A 7,011-nucleotide genomic window follows, 5' to 3' on the forward strand; every position below is an offset into this window, starting at 1 on the left:
AGAGGATGCCTCTGTATATCAGTGAGTGTGTGAGAGAGAGGATGCCTCTGTATATCAGTAAGTGCGTGAGAGAGAGAGGATGCCTCTGTATATCAGTGAGTGTGTGAGAGAGAGAGGATGTCCCTGTATATCAGTGGGTGACTCTGAGTGAGTGTGTGAGACAGTGGATGCCTCTGTATATCAGTGAGTGACTCTGAGTGAGTGAATGTGTGGGAGAGAGGATACCTGTGTATATCCGTGAGTTAGTGAGTGTGTGACTCTGAGTGAGTGTGTGGGAGAGAGGATGGCCCTGTATATCAGTGAATATGTGAGCAAGGATGCCCCTGTATATCGTTGAGTGAGTGTGTGTGAGAGGATGCCCCTGTATACCAGTGAGTGAGTGAGAGAGAGGATGCCCCTGTATATCAGTGAGTGTGTGTGAGAGAGAGGATGCCTCTGTAGATCAGTGAGTGTGTGTGAGAGAGAGGATGCCCCTGTATATCAGTGAGTGTGTGAGAGAGAGGATACCCCTGTATATCAGTGAGTGAGTGTGAGAGAGAGGATGCCCCTGTATATCAGTGAGTGAGTGTGTGAGCGAGAATGTTTTGTCGAAACAGCAGAGGGCCTTTCAGACCCTCGGGCCTGCAACACAGGGACAGAAAAAGGCCATTCAGTGCGTCGAGCCTGTTACACTGTAACAGCAAGGGACCATTCAGCAACTTGAGCCTTTAATTCAAGAAGAGGAGCAGGCCATTCAACCCTGGAGTCTGTTACACAGGAACAGGAGGAGGCCATTCAACCCTGGAGTCTGTTACACAGGAACAGGAGGAGGCCATTCAGCCCCAGGAGTCTGTTACACAGGAACAGGAGGATGCAATTCAGCCCCTGGAGTCTGTTACACAGGAACAGGAGGAGGCGATTCAGCCCCAGGAGCCTGTTACACAGGAACAGGAGGAGGCGATTCAGCCCTTGGAGTCTGTTACATCGGAACAGGAGGAGGCCATTCATCCCCTGGAGTCTGTTACACAGGAACAGGAGGAGGCCATTCAGCCTGCGTGAGTCGATGACAGAGGAACAGGAGGCCATTCAACCCCTCGAGCCTGTTACAGAGTCATAGGAGAGAGGATGGACTGCCACCTCCTGTTCCCGAGTGACGGGGTCGAGGGGCTGGACGGCCTCCTCCTGTTCCTGTGTACTGTTTATTGGGTGGGGTGTGAAACCGACGGGTAATGACACAGTGTAACACACTTTGGGGAAGGCACTGTGTCACCACACAATGGCAGGGTAACGTGTGAGAGAGACAGTGAGAAAGGTTGTGTGTATAGATCAGTGCGTGAGTGTGAGAGAGAGAGGATGCCTCTGTATATCAGCGAGTGACTCCGAGTGAATGTGCGAGAGAGAGAGGATGCTTCTGTATACCAGTGAGTGACTCTGAGTGAGTGTGTGAGAAAGAGGATGCCTCTGTATATCAGTGAGTGTGTGTGTGAGCAAGGATGTTTTGTGGAAACAGGAGGGAGCCTGTCAGTCGCTCGAGCGTGTTACACAGGAAGAGGAGGAGGCCATTCAGCCCCTGGAGTCTGTTACACAGGAACAGGAGGAGGCCATTCAGCCCCTGGAGTCTGTTACACAGGAACAGGAGGAGGCCATTCATCCCCTGGAGTCTGTGAAACAGGAACAGGAGGAGGCCATTCAGCCGCTGGAGTCTGTTACATAGAAACAGGAGGAGGCCATTCAGCCCCTGGCGTCACATCGGATCAGGAGGAGACGATTCTCCATTTGGAGTCTATTATTAAGGATAGGGTGACTGAACACCTCGCGAATTTTCAGTTAATCAGAGAGAGCCAGCATGGATTTGTGAAAGGTAGGCCGGGCCTGACAAACCTGATTGAATTTTTTGAAGAGGTGAATAAAGTAGTGGACAGGGGAACGTCAATGGATGTTATTTATATGGACTTCCAGAAAGCATTTGATAAGGTCTCACATAAGAGATTGTTAGCTAAGTTGGAAGCCCATGGAATCGAGCGAAAATTACGGACTTGGTTAGGAAATTGGCTGAGCAAAAGACGACAGAGAGTAGGGATAATAGCTAAGTATTCAAATTTGCAGGACGGGACCAGTGGAGTCCCACAGGGATCTCTCTTGGGGCCTCAATTATTCACAATATTTATTAACGATTTAGATGAAGGCATATCTAATTTGCCGATGACACAAAGATTGGTGGCATTGTAAGCAGTGCAGATGAAAACATAAAATTACAAAGGGATATTGATAGTTAAGGTGAATGGGCAAATCTGTGGCAAATGGAATTCAATGTGGACAAATGTGAGGTCATCCACTGAAGATCAAAAAAGGATAGAACAGGGTACTTTCTAAATGGTAAAAAGTTAAAAACAGTGGATGTCCAAAGTGACTTAAAGGTTCAGGTACATAGATCATTGAAGTGTCATGAACAGGTGCAGAAAATAATCAATAAGGCTAATAGAATGCTGGCCTTTATATCTGGAGGACTGGAGTTCAAGGGGGCAGAAGTTATGCTGCAGCTATACAAAACCCTGGTTAGACCGCACCTGGAGTACTGTGAGCAGTTCTGGGCACCGCACCTTCGGAAGGACAAATTGACCTTGGAGGAAGTGCAGCGTCGGTTTACTATAATGATACCCTGACTTCAAGGATTAAGTTACAAGGAGAGATTACACAAATTGGGGTTGTATTCTCGAGAGTTTCGAAGGTTAATGGGTGATCTGATCGAAGTTTATAAGATATTAAGGGAAACGAATAGGGTGGATAGAGAGAACCTATTTCTCCTGGTTGGGGACTCTAGGAGTAGGGGGCAGAGTCTAAAAATTAGAGCCAGACCTTGCAGGAGGGAGATTAAAAAACATTTCTACACACAAAGGGTGGTAGAAGATTGGAACTCTCTTCAGCAAACGGCAATTGATACTAGCTCAATTGCTACATTTAAATGTGAGATGGATAGCTTTTTGGCAACCAAAGGTATTAAGGGATATGAGCCAAAGGCAGGTACATGGAGCTAGATCACAGATCAGCCATGATCTTATGAAATGGCAGAGCAGGCAGGAGTGGCTGAATGGCCTACTGCTGTTCCTATGTTCCTAACCCCTGGAGTCTGTTACATCGGAAGGAGGAGTTCATTCAGGCCCAAGAGCCTTCTACAAATGAACAGGAGGAGGCCATTCAGCCCGTGAAGCCTGTTACACAGGAAAAGGAGGAGGCGTTTCAGACTCTGGAGCCTGTTACATCGGAACAGAAGGAGACCATTTGGCCCCTCGAGTCTGTTGGACAGGAAGGAGGAGGTCATTCCGCCAGTAGACCCTGTTTCACAGGAACTGGAGGAGGCTTTCAGCCCCTCGAGCCTATTATACAGGAACAAGAAGAGTCCAGTCAGCCCCTTAGAAAGTTTTACATAGGAACAGGTGTAGACCGTTCAGTCCCTCTGACCTGGTACCATGAACAGGATGTGGCCATTCAATGCCGCAAGCCTGTTACAAAGAGCAGTAGGTGGCCTTTCAGACCCTCGAGCCTGTAACAGAAGAATAGGAGAAGACATTAAGCCTGCGTGAGCCTATTACAAAGGAACAGGAGGCCATTCAACCCCTGGAGCCTATTACACAGAAATTGGAGGCCATTCAACCCCTCGAGCCTATTACACAGGTATAGGAGGCCATTCAACGTCTTGACCCTGTTACACAGGAACTGGAGGAGGCCATTCAGCCCCTCGAGACTTTTACAAAGGAACAGGAGGACGCCGTTCAGTCCATCGAGCCTGTTATACAGGAGCAGGAGGAGGCCATTCAGCCACTGAAGCCTGTTGTACAGGAACCGGAGGCCAGTTTGCTTCTGGAGCCTGTTACATAGGAGCAGGTGCGGAAAATTCAGTCACTCTGGCCTGGTACCAGGAATAGGACGTGGTCATTCAACGCCTCGAGCCTGTTACACAGGAAGAGGAGACCAATTCTCCCCTAGAACCTGTTGCACAGAAACAGGAGTTGGCCATTCTGCCCCTGGAGCCTATTATGTAGGAACAGGAGGAGGCAATTCAGCCCCTCGAGGAAATGATTTAAAATAAGACGAGGCCATTCAACCCCTCGAGCGTGTTACACATCAGAGGCAGACTTCAGGAGGACATAGACAGATTGTTGACATGGGCAGGCACATGACAGATGCAATTTCACACGGATAAGTGTGAAGTGATGCACTTTGTGTGGAACAACATGGAGAAACAGTATAATCTGAATGGTATTTTAAGGGAGGTGGAAGAGCACAGGGGCCTGGCGGCGCATATGCACAAATCTTTGAAAGTGACAGGGCAAGTTGATAATGCGGTTAAGAAAGCGCCTGGGATAATTCGATTAGTGAATAGGGACATTGAATACAAAAACAAGTAAGCCATGCTATACCCCAGCTGGAGTATTGTGTACAATTCTGGGCATCACACTTTAGGAAGAATGTCAAGGCCTTGAAGAGGGTACAGAGGAGATTTACCAGGATGATACCATGGGTGAGCGACTTCAGTTATGTGGAGAGATTGGAGAAGCTGGGATTGTTCTCTTTAGAGCAGAGAAGGTTATGGGGAGAACTAATAGAGGTGTTCAAAATTATGAGGGGTTTTGACAGAGCAAATAGGGAGAAACTGTTTCCTTTGGCAACTTGGTCAGTGACCAGAGGTCATCGATTTAAAATAAAATCAAACGAACTAGAGGGAAATTGAGGAGAAATCTTTTCACACAGATGTTTGTGAAGATCTGGAACGCACTTCCTGAAAGGAGCTTTCAAAAGGTAATGGGACAAGTAATTGAAGAGGATTAATTTGCAGGGTGATGGGGATAAAAGTTGGGATGTGGGACTAAATTGCACTGCTCTTCCAAACAGCTAGCAAAGGCAAGATAGACTGAATGGCCTCCTTCTGTGCTGTAAGATTCTATGGTTCTTTGATTTAGCCATAATCTTCCAAAGCTCTCTTGATTCAGGAAATTGTCCTTTTAGATTGGAACTGGAGGAGGCCATTCAGCCCCTCGAGCCTTTTACACAGGAACAGGAGGCCATTTAGCCCCTCGAGCCTGTCACATCGGAACAGGAGGCGGCCATTTAGCAACTGGAGCCTGTTAAATAGCACGAGAAAGGGACCATTCCGGCCGTCGAACCTGTTACGTTGGAACAGAAGGAGGCCATTTCGTCCCTTGAGCCTGTAACATAACAACAGGCGGCGGCCATTCAATCGCTCAAGCCTGTTTTTTCGGAACAGAAGGAGGTCATTCAGCCCCTCGAGCCTGTTACATAGGAAAAGGTGAAGGTCATTCAGTGCCTGGAGCCTGTTTGCTGGTGGTGCCCTGCTCAGATCTGTGCACCTGTGTTGACGTTTATGGTTAAGTTAAAAAAAATCCTTCCCCATTGATTTCTTATTTAAATGATGCATTAGGACCGTAACTGGCAGGGTTCGAACCTGCAAAATGAAACCCCAGTGGAATTCACCGTTTGTCCACGATTAGGAGCAAGACAGTAGGGAAGTGAGATGATGGCGGTGGATGGGGACCGGCTGATCCTCTCCAGGGGGAAGATGGCGGTGTATTGAAATGATGGCGGTGGATGGGGACCGGTTGATTCTCTCCAGGGGGAGGAAGGCGGTGGATTGAGATGATGGCGGTGGATGGGGACCGGTTGATCCTCTCCGGGGGAATATGGCGGTAGATTGAAATGATGGAGGTGGATGGGGACCGTTTGATCCTCTCCAGGGGGAGGATGGCGGTGGATTGAGATAATGGCGGTGGATGGGGACCGTTTGATCCTCTCCGGGGGAATATGGCGGTGGATTGAGATGATGGCGGTGGATGGGGACCGGTTGATCCTCTCCAGGGGGAGCATGGCGTTGGATTGAGATGATGGCGGTGGATGGGGACCGGTTGATCCTCTCCAGGGGGAGGATGGCGGTGGATTGAGATGATGGCGGTGGATGGGGACCGGTTGATCTTCTCCAGACCCCTGAACGCTCCCATCAGTCACCTCGCGACCACGCCCCTCGACACACTTCACACTCGCGCTGTTGCCGTGTTACTAACGACACACATGACAGCTTAAACCGCCGCACGCGTTTAAAAATCAGGAGCCACCCCTGTGCGGGTGTGGGGCGGTGTTCGTGGGCTGGGCCGGGCACCTGATTATTGGACAGAGATGTCAATCAGGTTTGACCCAATGGCATAGACCGACTCTATGGTGGTGGGGGGAGAGGGCGTTTATTGCTGCCGAGTCCGCAGCGCGCATGATCAGCCGCGCCGCCCCCGATCATCGGATGGTCCCAAGGGGGAGTGGGAAGAGGGAAAATGACAGAGAGCCCGTTACTTTAATCAGTGAAGGGCGTGGGGTGGGGGAAAGGGAGAATGAGAGGGAGCCCCTTACATTAATCAGTGATGGGTGGGATGGGGGGAAGAGGGAGAACGACAGAGACTTCAATAACATTAATTTCCAGCAACTATCCTGCAACCTAATTTTCTGAGTCTGGCCCTCACTGTTGTTGTTTGTTTTTTATACTACTGTTTTCACAACACGGGAGGGTCTAAATCATTGGGGGTAAAATTGGACACTGGCAGCGGGCGTAAAATATTCGGAATCGCTTTTCCCGCCACTTACACCATTCACCTGATATTGAGCTGTATTGAATTCAATGGGACTGTATAACGGGTCAGCCATGAGAAACCGCCTCTTTTTCGTCCACGCCCATGTTCAATTTCACCCCATTCAGCGTGTAAGAGCGTCCAAGACCATAGACTTCCCTACAAATTAGAGGGGAGGTGGTTGTCCATAACTTGGAGAGGATGCAGAAAGGATTTCCCAGAACCGTACCAGGGATGAGGGACTTCAGTTATGTAGCGAAACTGGAGAAGCTGGGGTTGTTCTCCTTGGAGCAGGATAAGGGGAGATTTAATCGAGGAGTTTTGATAGGGTAGATAGGGAGAAACTGTTTCCACTGGCAGGAGGGTCGGTAACCAGAGGGCGCAGATTGATGATAATTGGCAAAGA

Source organism: Heptranchias perlo, unplaced genomic scaffold (assembly GCF_035084215.1).
Source record: "Heptranchias perlo isolate sHepPer1 unplaced genomic scaffold, sHepPer1.hap1 HAP1_SCAFFOLD_47, whole genome shotgun sequence".
NCBI classification, from domain to species: Eukaryota; Metazoa; Chordata; class Chondrichthyes; order Hexanchiformes; family Hexanchidae; genus Heptranchias; species Heptranchias perlo.